Raw genomic sequence first — 11,856 nt, 5'->3', positions numbered from 1 at the left:
AGGCCTATGGGTCATCCAACAATCCAGAGACAGGAATAGAATCCATGTCTCCTATGCCCCAGTCCAGTACTCTAGCCACTAGTCTGCACTGCCTTCCCTGTTCATACATTAACACCTTTTCTAACACAATGCCTTTTCCCAGTGAAGACAAGTCCCTCCAGGGCTGGTCCCAGCAATAGTCATGATAAGGGCTGTGAGGGACAACGGGAAGCAAGGCAGAGGGATAGCGCCATGAGAAAAGGAGCTGGTTTGTGGAGAAAAGCTGGAGGTAACAATATTCTGCTGCTGCACAGAAATGCAAAGCAGCTATGAGTTCCATTGTTTCTCCATCTCCATGGGAGGATCCCACATTGCTGCCTCAGTTAAACCCCGACTTGCAAAGTTAGTCTGGTTTCTATAAGCCTGGGTCTTTGGCACTTGTGCTGCCATTCTGATTTCTGCTCGGGAGCCTGCTGCACTTGGCCCTGTCTGGAAGCTCAGCTACAAGAGAAGGGGCCCTCGTGGTGGGGAGATTTGGGAAGCAAGGGGAGCAGAGAGAGGGTCGAAATTCTGTGGAGTACTGATGTGGACATTGCTCACTGTGCAGCCAAGCTGTGACTGAACCGGACTTCTCTGACAAAGGAGGAAGGAACAGGCAAAGATTTATCCATGTGAGCTCATTGAAATGTACTAATATATATGTCCCCCTGTCTAGGAACACCCCTGGGTGGATTGAGCATATGACAGTCACTATTTTAAATGAAATATATTTAAAATAAAATAATAGAAGAAAGGGATTTTTATGGAAAAGAAATAGCAAAACAGCCCCCGTGCGCCAATGAAAACACTCATACGCCCATTTGCAATACACCACCACAACAACCAGCTACTTTTATTAAAGGGAGAAGAATAAGCTATTAGGGATGACACAAGGGCTCCTTGTGTTTTTTTTCCAGCTTGCAAGATTGTTTGCGGCCCAGATGAAAAGGATCCAAGGATTTTAGAAGCAAGGCGTCATCTGCCAGATTCCCAGCGATCCTGCATTGACATTCTCTGCTGCCATCACTTACTCCATGAACTGCAAAAAGGGAAGAAACTCTCACATTCTATGTTTATATCCATTAAGACAAGGAAAATGTGGCATTGCATTTCAAATCGAAAGCAGAGCAGGAATTTCCCGATCACTGAATGGTGAGTGCAGATATCCCTGATTAGCTCCAGAGCAGGGGATTAATTTTCCCTTCTACAATATGCTGCTACAGAGTTTTAATGACGATAGTCAGTTATACCTAAACATGTGAACTGGCTTCTGAAGTAAATATGGCTGACTTCAGAACAAGCTGCCTCCCTGGTATACGAGTCTTGGTCCACACTTGGAGATTATGTCAACATAACTGTGTCACTCAGAAGTGTGAAAAATCGACACCCCTGATTGTCACAAGTAAACCAACCTCCCCAGTGATGCAGACAGCACTAGGTTGACCTAGCTGCCGCCTCTTGGGGAGATGGAGTGCCTACACAGATGTGAGAATGCCTCCCGTCGCTATATGCAGCCTCTTCCCGGAAGCACTTTGGCAGTGCCATTGTGCTACAGTAGCGGTTTAGGTGTAGACAAGCCCACACTGTCTGGGAAAGTCTCTCACCCCTCCCAACTTCTTCTCTGAGTCCTGTCCCTGCTGAAACATTCATTTGTGCATGCTGGGCATCCTGTATAGTTTAAGGGGAGATCCAGCAGGTAACAAGAAGGACAGGGAGAGAATGAGCTAGGGATCTTTGTGTTTAAATTAGTAAAAAAAGAAATTCTGAACAATGCTAGTATTGGAGTTACCAAAGTGTGTAATTGCTCTGCAATTCTAAAAGGCGAAATGAGAAGGCTCCGAGTATGTACTGAGCTACCGTCAGGTCTGGAAGTAATATCAGTCCTTTAAGGGCCCTGGTGCTTATGGAATTCCATTGAAAAGTGAGCACATCTGATAAGACAAATGTGTGTCCCATCAGAGTGTATTATGCATCCCCCTCTGTGGAGGCTGTGAGTCTGTTACAGCCTCCAGCTAGAGCAGTGGTGGGCAACCTGTGGCCTGTGGGCTGCACGTGGCCCGTCAGGGTTATCCACTGGCAGGCCGCGAGACATTTTTTTACATTGACCGTCCACAGGCAAGGCTGCCTGCAGCTACGAGTGGTTGCGGTTCACTGTTCCCAGCCAATGGGAACTGCGAAAAGAGGCACGGGCCGCAGATTGCCCACCGCTGAGCTAGACGCTGGCTTTTTTCTTCAAGCTGAAGAAACTTGAGCATTTTGCTTCAAACCACAGAGTGCTGGCCAAGAAGGCATGGCAGCCATCACACCGTGTGTTCAAAGGTGCCACCACCCCATAAACGCACACAGGAGCAACTTCATTCCCAACAAAGCACCTCAAGTTTGCAGGATCTGGACCCAGGTGTTCTGTAGCAGAGGTGCGAGAATGCTGCACTGCACCTGCTGGATCTGCAATTCTCACATGTTCATCATTTTGTTCATTTCTAATTTGTCACACTGGGTTATTCTTGCTTCATTTTTAAGCCATTTCTCTTTGTAAATATCAGTCCCCCTGCTCTTCTCAGCTCTATTTCTTCCTAAAGAGACTTACAACAGGTACTACTAGCTCTCCTCACTCTGATGACAGCAGCCCTTTCAAATCCAGAAATTGTATCCACAAAGGAGATCTTTCTAGAAATGGACAAGGATGTGAGAAGACGGGCTTATAATGGAATCAGATTGGCAGCTGTCATTATGGTGCGTGCTGGCAAGAAAATTCCATGGTGGAATCTATCCCCAATTATTTGTTGAAAATAGGATTCCTCCATCCCTGACTGGGAGAGTGACCTAGAGAAATCCTGAAAGATTTGAAAGTATGAGCATCAATCAGAAGCCAACATGAGGTAGTTATTCTAGCTTTTCTGAAATAGATTCAATCATTTTATGCAGGTGTAAGACATACCCTACACACAGACACTGAAACATAGCTCAAAACATGTACATATTTCTTTTTTTGTAAACTAATTGCTAAAGTCATAAAGAGCAGCATTTTGGTTTCAAAGGTGGTGAATCATAGACTATCAGGGTTAGAAGGGACCTCAGGAGGTCATCTAGTCCAACCCCCTGCTCAAAGCAGGACCAATTCCCAACTAAATCATCCCAGGCAGGGCTTTGTCAAGCCGGGCCTTAAAAACCTCTAAGAAAGGAGACTCCACCACCTAATAATGATACAAAGGAGACACATCCCCCATGCCCTCTCCTGGGACTTTACTTTGTCCTTCCCCGTTATTTTCTATATTCTAAAATGAAGAAACAATGTAGACATGGGGATAAGTCAGGCCAGAGACCCTGTTTTTTATTATGTCACTCTGGTAGAATAGAGGGACTTTAAAAGGGGTTGGAGGAGAGAAACTGCAATACCGGAACAGTATATGGCTTGTATAATTGTCCCTATGCTGACCTTGTTGCTAGCACTGTCCTTTGGTGGTGCTGGGTGTTATGAGGTCTAAGAGGGGCAATATCTGTAGCATTGAGTACTCTGGAGATTCTGGGCTGCTTCAGGCTGTGGACAGGACATACGCAGACTGGGTAATGCACCGGTAAGGTCATCCTAACATATAAACCCCAGATAGTTCAGAATCAGGGCAGTACAAAACTCTTTGTCCCTGTGCCATGTGTCTCAGCCTCCAAAGTCATTAAACAGCAGCTACATAAAGGACAGACACAGATATTCCGTTTACACGGTAATGTCTGCCGTGTGGAATCCTGAACTTACCGGCCGTTTGCAGCAAATGCACCTCATTCCGCAGGTTCCAATGGGATAAGACGGGAAGGGACATCTCCTAAGGAAGGGGAAGCCCCCAGCAAGTAGACATTGGGTGACGGTAGTGATAGGATCCCGGGTGAATCCTGCACAGAGAAAAATAGTCTTGATTTTCATTCAAATAGGCCCAGTCTGCTCAGTTATCTTCCTGTGCAGCAGTTCAGTAGATCTTTATTAATAAGTAAATGTCAGTAATTCTTTGCCCATTCAATGGCTGCCCTAAGAACGGAACAGAGCGAGTTAATTCAGCACATGTGCTGGCTCCCTGGCTGCATACTGCAGAACCATAGCAGTGAGCATGGGTGTCCTTCACAGCCCCACACCTGCACAGGATGGAAAGCAGGAAAGCCTGCATCACCGACCTCTCATAGTGGCTGCGGCAGTGCTCTTGACTCTTTCTGATAGCTAACAGTGATGTACCAGACAGTATCATAAATGCTGATTGGCTGAGCAATTCTGAACCAGTTCAGCACTAGGTTGAATGGCTGGTCCTTTTAGAGACAGGAGTGTTTGAACAAGTCCCTTCAAGTCTGAATGCCTGATTGTGAAGAATCTCACCGACGAAAATTCTTGTGAAGACTCGACACTTGGGAATACTTTTTCAATGACAAATTGCCAGATTTGGACACGCCAGACAGGCCGGTGCTTTTGAGAATGTCATCCACATGTCCTTTAGGATAGTTAGATTTGAATTTTGTAAATTATATTCCTTAAAATATCCAGTACTTACAGATATCAGCCAAAGATCTAAACAGTATTGTTCATTGCTTCCTTGTGCTCCACCTATCTCTCTGTGTTCTCTCTTGTCTGATACTTAGATTCTAAATTATTTGTAAATTGTAAATTCTACTTTGCAGTAAAACAGAACCTGACACAATGGGGTCCCAGTCAATGGCTGGGGCTCCTAGGTGCATACAATAATAAATAACAATAATACAGGTGCACTATTTCTGCAGAAACCATTCCAACAGCATACAAATGCATGTCCAGTAATAAAGCCAAACAAGCGAATATTTCAGATTATTTCTGGGGGACAATATGGCTAAGACATTGGGAAAATGGTCTGCCACATCAAAGATCATGTTTTCCTTCTCAGGCTGTCTATTCTCTCACTGGGGCATGAGGCAGCAGTTAATAATAAATAATGTAAAAGCCCTAAATAATCACCCAAATAAGCAAAAGGTAATAGATTCCAATTCATGGTATCTTGGCTCATAGCCCAGTTCACAATCCCCTAGATCAGGGATTGGCAACCTTTGGCACATGGCCCATCAGGGAAAGCCGCTGGCGGGCTGGGACCATTTGTTTACCTGCAGCATCCGCAGGTTCGACCAATTGCAGCTCCCACTGGCTGCGTTTCACTGTTCCAGGCCAATGGGGGCTGCGGGAAGCAGCGGCCAGCACATCCCTCGGCCCGTGCTGCTTCCCGCATATCTGATTGGCCTGGAACGACGAACTGCAGCCAGTGGGAGCTGTGATTGGCCGAACCTGTGGACGCTGCAGGTAAACAAACCATCCCAGCCCACCAGCGGCTTTCCCTGACAAGCCGTGTGCCAAAGGTTGCTGATCCCTGCCCTAGATGAAAGGGTATTTTCATTGGGTAGGTCAGAGGAAGAGGACACATCTGGTATGTTCCCCACACAGATGTTCAGTTCTGGTTAGCATGCTGATGCATACCAAACAATGCATGCTCAGGTCTAATAGATTCACAGCATGTTCAGTGCTGATAGATTCACAGATTCCAGGATTAGAAGAGACCAGTGTGATCATCTAGTCTGATCGTCTGTAGAACACAGGCCATAGAAATTCCCCCAAATAATTCTTAAGGGGTATCTTTTAGGGGGAAAAACATCCAATTTTGATTTAAAAATTGTCAGTGATGAGAGTCCACCACAATCCTTATTAAGTAGTTCTAATGGTTAATTATAATCACTGTTCAAAATGTAGACCTTGTGTCCAGTCTGAATTTGTCTAGCTTTAACTTCCAACCATTGGATCACATTATACCTTTCGCTACTAGCATGAAGAGTCCATTGTAAAATATTTGTTCCTCACATAGGGACTTATAAACTGTGATCTAGTCTCCCCTTAACCTCTTTGTTAAGGTAAATAGACTGACCTCTTTGAATCCGTCTCTATAAGGCACATTTTCTAATCCTTTAATCATTCTCATAGCTCTTCTCTGAACCCTCTCCAATTGCTCAACATCCTTCTTGTCTTGTGGACACCCAAACTGGACACCGTGTTCCTGAAGTGGTCACAACTGGAGGTGGCAAATACAGAGGTAAAATACCTCTTTAGCCCTACTTAATATTTCACTCTTTATACAGCCAAGGATTGAATTAACCCTTTTAGCCACAGCATTTTACTGGGATGTCATGTTCAGCGGATTATCCACCCGCAACCCCCAAATCTTTTTTTTAGAGTTACTGCTTTCTAGGATAGAGTCTCTCACCCTGTAAACGTACTTGATGGTCTTTGTTCCAGTATTCATACATTTATATTTAACTGTATGAAAACACATATTGTTTCTTGCCCCCAGCTTACCGGTTGATGCAAATCTCTCTGTATCACTGACCAGTCCTTTCATTTTGTCACCTGAAAACTTTATATGTTTTCTTTCACATCCAACCAATCCCTAAGCACTCCACTAGGTCGAATGTTGGAGGTATTATTACTGGTTATAATTCAGCCAAATTGAGTGCTCACCTCAGGACTATTCTACAACCAAATGTCAATTATCTGCTGCAAAACATATAAACTCTACAGCACTTTGGAAAATAATTTTGAAACTAAATTATGACAAAAAGTTTTAGAAAACCTCAGTATCAACTCACAAAGATCTCTCTGTATAATCCCTTCATGTCATTAAGATCTTACCTGGAGAGCTTTGCAGCACCAGGAAAAAGACAGCAAAGAGAAGATAAAGAATCTTCATGGCTGAAGTTGGGCTGGGAACTCAACGTCACTGGAGAGAAGAGACTCCAAGATACAGAGGAGATGGAGAGTCTCTATTTATGGGCTGCCGGGGATTGTGAAATGTGGATCTGTTGAAATCTTGTTTTGAAGCATGTCCCATTTATTAAGTTTGTGCTGCAATCTGTTAACAATAATTATTATTATTTGAAAAGCACAATAAAAATTCCTGGAGAATTTCAGAGATATACAATTAATAATCCTTTGTGTTAACGAGTTACAATACGAATATTTCCATCTAGCCAACATCAAATGCCTCGTTGAAAGCCTTTGAAGTCAAAGGAAAGCATCCTCTTTAATTTAAATGAGGGCCTTTTTGCAGAGAAGAATTCCAGAACACAGCTGTACCTGGGAAGCATTGGCAGTAGGGTGTGTGCATTTGTGTATTTGTTTTGTACAATATTTATCAATATTTTACTTGTATTTAGGGAATTTCCTAATTTCATGTATCAAGACCCATTACAAAATGGTAAAATTCCCTTTCAAAATGAGAAATAAAGTGAATAACATTGTAAATACTTTCTGCCAGGAAAGTATTTATAATATTTGTTTGTTTGTTTTTCCTGTATGTCTAAACTGAGGAATTTTACAATTAGTGATGGGAGAAATCCATGAGTTTTCCCCTTTCTTTTCCCCCTATAACAAGCATCAGCCTGAACAATAACTGATAAGTGTTTAAAGTAGAGACATAAAATCTTGATGCATCAAACAAATGGAAGCCAGTGACATTTGCAGATGCTAATCCCCTCTCAGGATTTGTCTCATTCTCTCAGGAGGGAGAGAAAAAGAACTGATTGGGCTTAACCAGCAGCCAGGAAAAAGTTTAGAAAATTTCTAAGGATTCTATAGAGGCATTTCTCATCTCAGTGTTCCCTGGAGGATTCATTCTAACCAGAGGCCATAGCCTACAAAATACAACTGCCCACAACTTGTCACAGACCTCTTTGGAATCCCCCGCCCAGTCATCTCTTTCCTCTCCCCCCCCCATTAAAAGCCAATTGGAGGCACCAAATACATAAAGTTGAGAAGAGAGGACCAAGAATGGGAATCCATGATGAGAGGGACATCAACAGGGCAATGAGGAGCTGTGACAGGGGAGTGAGTTGTCCCTCTCATTCCCAGTCATTGGCCTCTATTTCAACTATCCCTCTGGGGATGGAGGGTCCTGGTTTCCTTACTAGCCTCTTTCTCCACAGAGACAGAACACAGTGCACTGGATGTTTCGCTGCCCAGTGGGAGCACAAGGAGCGGGCACATCACCCTGATTGGCCACCTCACTCCTCTTGTTACTGCTATGTTCTTGCTATACACACAGAGACTTTCAATAAAAACAGCAATAGTCTCCGGGAAGGTGGCTGGTAGAGCCAGAATTGATAATAGCTTTATTTTATCTGATGTGGTTTATAAATATGCTGTGGTTAATGGTACACAAGGTATGCTGCTTTTACAGATTTAAGGGGTGCATTTGATTCTAATAATCTAGAAAATCTTTAGATGAAATGTAGAAGTGTGGGTATCAATCAAAGATTTCTGCATATTTTGGAGGATCTCCACCAGAGTAAGATGGGTAAAGTAAGAACTAAAGCCAATGGAGAATGGTCGAACATTTCCCCTCTTTCTAGAGGAGACCACCAAGGATGTTTCTAGAACCTCTTCTTATTAATGTATATATTAATGATGTGGTGGATGTTTTAAAGGAAAAAAATTCTTCAATGTCTGTTAAAAGTAGATCTATCCCGGTGTTATTATATGCCACTGACATGCTTGTTTTATCACCAACACCAGGGATCTCTGCTGGTTGTCATCTCAATTTTCCTTATTTTAACTCTCAAGACCTGGGTCACATTTATAATAAGACCAGGTCATGATTTTTGGAAAGAACCCTCAAGAAATTGAGTGGAAGACAAAAGAACATATTTTGGGATAAAGTTTCATCGTTCAGGCCGCTGGTCCTCTTACCATAAAGGCTTAAAACAAAAGGCCCTTAGCTCTGGTCCGTGGCCCTCTGTTTTATCCGTGTTTATGGTGGGAACAGAGTTGTCCCAGTACTACAAATTTTTAATGCTAAAGTAATATTACCGATACTCTATGAGATCCAAGTTTGATTTGGGAGTCAAATTTTTTGAGGAGACTTAATTCTCCTAAATTTTACCCTGCCAATATAGGTGTTTTTCTCTCTTGGTTGTAGAGTTTGTATTGCTTTTCTTAAATTTTGGCCCGAGAGCTGTACTCTTCCAGATTCTAATGTCCCCATATTTGCCTTCAGGGGATAGAGGAGATACCTGTACAGTTTATTTCCACAGTAGAAGACCCTCCTATTTATTATAGCTAGATGGTGTTTCTCTATTACTCACTTATTGTCAATATATTTTAATCAACTTCTCAAATAGACTGTGACAGATATCATCCAACAAGAAGATCTGGCTAGGATTCATAATTCTTAATTTGCCTTTTGGTTTTCTACTTTGAAGACAGCCCATGGTTTTGAACCATAATTGAATGAGTTATCAAATCCTCATTTTTGTAAGGCACATACACTGTATTCCAAACCATAGGGTCTGCCACCCATAAAGGTAGATAAGGAAAAGTTCCTTCACATCTTCCTTTTTGTCAATGTAAATCTGAAGTGCTAGAAGATCTACCGCATTCTCTTTTGGATTGTAGAATTTTCCGGATTGTGAGACCTGCTGGATTTAATCTCTTTTGTATAAAAAAAAATTATCACCATCTCAAAGGTTAATGTTTTTTAGGTTTTTTTTCTCAGTCACTGGACATAATCAAATTGGTGTTGATTTCTGCCCTTTTAGAGTGCTGAAGATGAGAGATTTTATGAGGTTCTGACATTTTAATGCACTCTATGGATGTACCTGTTGTTTTAGATTGTTCATATTTTTATTTTTCTATTCACAACAGACACTTAATAATATCAAATTAAATTAAATTGCAGGTAGGTGGCAACATAACAGGCACAACTCACCCCACCTCACTGTAGGCTGGCTGGCTGCTGATTGCATGCAAAGCCCAGTACACTCGCTTCCCGAGCCGGCAGACAGGAACAGGAGCATATAAAGTGACAGCTTACAACTGTAATACAATTTTCAATACAACACACATTTCCCACAGCTGATGATGCTCCATCTGGGTCACTTCCAGCTGCTGACTGGAATCTAAGGATCTGCCATGTCCCAGATCCTTAAAAGTATTTAGGTCACAAACTGCCATTAATTTCAGTGGGAGTCAGGTACCTAAATTCCTTAATTGGCGCTTAGCTGTCGCACTGAGGACCATCCGTGACTTTGGGAGAGCAGGAGAATTTGGGTGTCACAAGTGGGGATGCATGAACTGCTCCAGATAACATAAACACCCTCCTGCACAAAAAATTAAAAATTCCTCCTCTTCCCCTTCTTCTGACAATGAAACTCACCTTGGCCTCTTTTCAGAACCAGCTGGAAGTTGGAGTGAACATTGCCAGAGGTTTGAGGATGGTTCACTCACCCACCTATCCTGCCCCCAAATCTCCATCCATCAGGGAGACAGGAGGCTAAATATTCCCCTTGTGTCCCTTCAGACCTCGTCTCCCAGAGGGTGTTCACTACAAAACCCTACTTCCCAACAGTCCTATGCCTCCCCCTTGCTTTGTGCTCTGTTCTTGGGGGAGGCCAGCCACCTCCTACCCTTCTCTTCCAGGATCTTGAGGAGATAGCCCATCACTTTGCTGACTTTCTACAGGGTGGTTTGTGGCCCACTCCCACTATCTTAGAGGTCCGGCCAGCCACCCTTAGAGACTGACGCCTCCAATACCTTCCTTTAGTAGCAGGACATGGCACTTCTTTAAGCACTAGGTCAAGCATTATCTATGGCACTGTAGATATTTAACCCAGGTTAGTGCAGGTTTATTGTAAAGGAGAACATTGCATTGGGCCTGTGCTGTTCTCTGCCTCTTTACAGTTTGGAGAAAAACAGGATTTTTTTTTTTTAAGTTTGTTTTTTTTTTTGGTTGCAAGGAGCGGGGGGTGTTTTTATTTATTTAGTTTTGCCTGTTCTATACCTTTGTAACATCATGAAAATCAAATCTGGTCTTCCCTCTTTTGCAAGAAGGCACTTCAACTCCTGAGCAGAAGAATTGAGGGGTTGATGAATCTTTAGCAAGGACATTTTTCTCTGAACTCCTTAAAAATCATTTCAATTCAATACTTGTTAATAATAAGACAATAAACAAAGGTTTTTAAATTCCTCCTTAGTACCTGTGGTGTCCTAACCTTACCATCCCCCCGTTCTCCCCACACACACACACCCAGTGTATGTATCTATCTGGTCCTATGGCATAATGATTGCTGTTTACCTGAATATGTCAGAAGGCATAATAGCCCAATGGACTCTATCACAATACAAAGTGTCTGTAAAGAATATCAGGGAAGGAATTCAGGCCCTTGTGGGAGACGGCTATGGGTGTGTGTGTGTGTGTGTGTGTGTTCAGAACATAAGAAACATACAAATGGCCATCCAGGGTCAGATCAATGTTCCATCTAGCCCAGTATCCTGTCTTCCAACAGTGGCCAATGCCAGGTGCTTCAGAGGCAATGAACAAAACAGATATTCATCAAGTGATTCATCCTCTGTCACCCATTTCCAGCTTCTGGCAAACAGAGATTAGGGACACGTCAAACCATGGACAAATGTAAGCGGGGGAATGGTCCTTCTATTGTGGTGAACTTTCCTGGCTTATTCACTACACCAGTGAAGCAGGCTAGTGAAAAGATCTGAGTCCTCGCTCCCACTTCCTTTACCCAGATCCCTGCCGGACCTCGAGGACTCCCCTTCTACTCTCCTGTGTGGCAGAGTTCTGGTAACCCCGACAAGGCTGGGCCCAGGATTCCTGGGGGGGCTCGACCCCTAACTTTTCCATGGTCACTTAGGAAAGGGGGTAGGGTGTCCCCACTCCAGGGAGCTCTCTCCACACTAGACACTTCCCTGACCCACTGATCATTACATAGAGTTCAAAGCAAATACAATTTATTAAGGAATTAAATAAGGAAAAAATGGGAAAGGTTAAAGAAAAAACA

General features: G+C 43.1%; 1 long non-coding RNA gene across 1 annotated transcript; it reads right to left on the bottom strand.

Moving 5' to 3' along the window:
- Positions 1 to 856: 856 nt before the first annotated feature.
- Positions 857 to 6,783, bottom strand: LOC117875098. Its single transcript, XR_004645184.1, has 3 exons — positions 6,698 to 6,783; positions 3,770 to 3,903; positions 857 to 1,057 (listed from the first exon to the last, which is right to left on the bottom strand). It is a non-coding gene; the product is annotated as an uncharacterized LOC117875098 (long non-coding RNA).
- Between the last annotated feature and the right edge of the window lie 5,073 nt (positions 6,784 to 11,856).

Source organism: Trachemys scripta, chromosome 3 (assembly GCF_013100865.1).
Source record: "Trachemys scripta elegans isolate TJP31775 chromosome 3, CAS_Tse_1.0, whole genome shotgun sequence".
Classification (NCBI taxonomy): domain Eukaryota; kingdom Metazoa; phylum Chordata; order Testudines; family Emydidae; genus Trachemys; species Trachemys scripta.
Note: the sequence above shows the minus strand (reverse complement) of the source record. Positions and strands in the feature narration are given on the sequence as shown.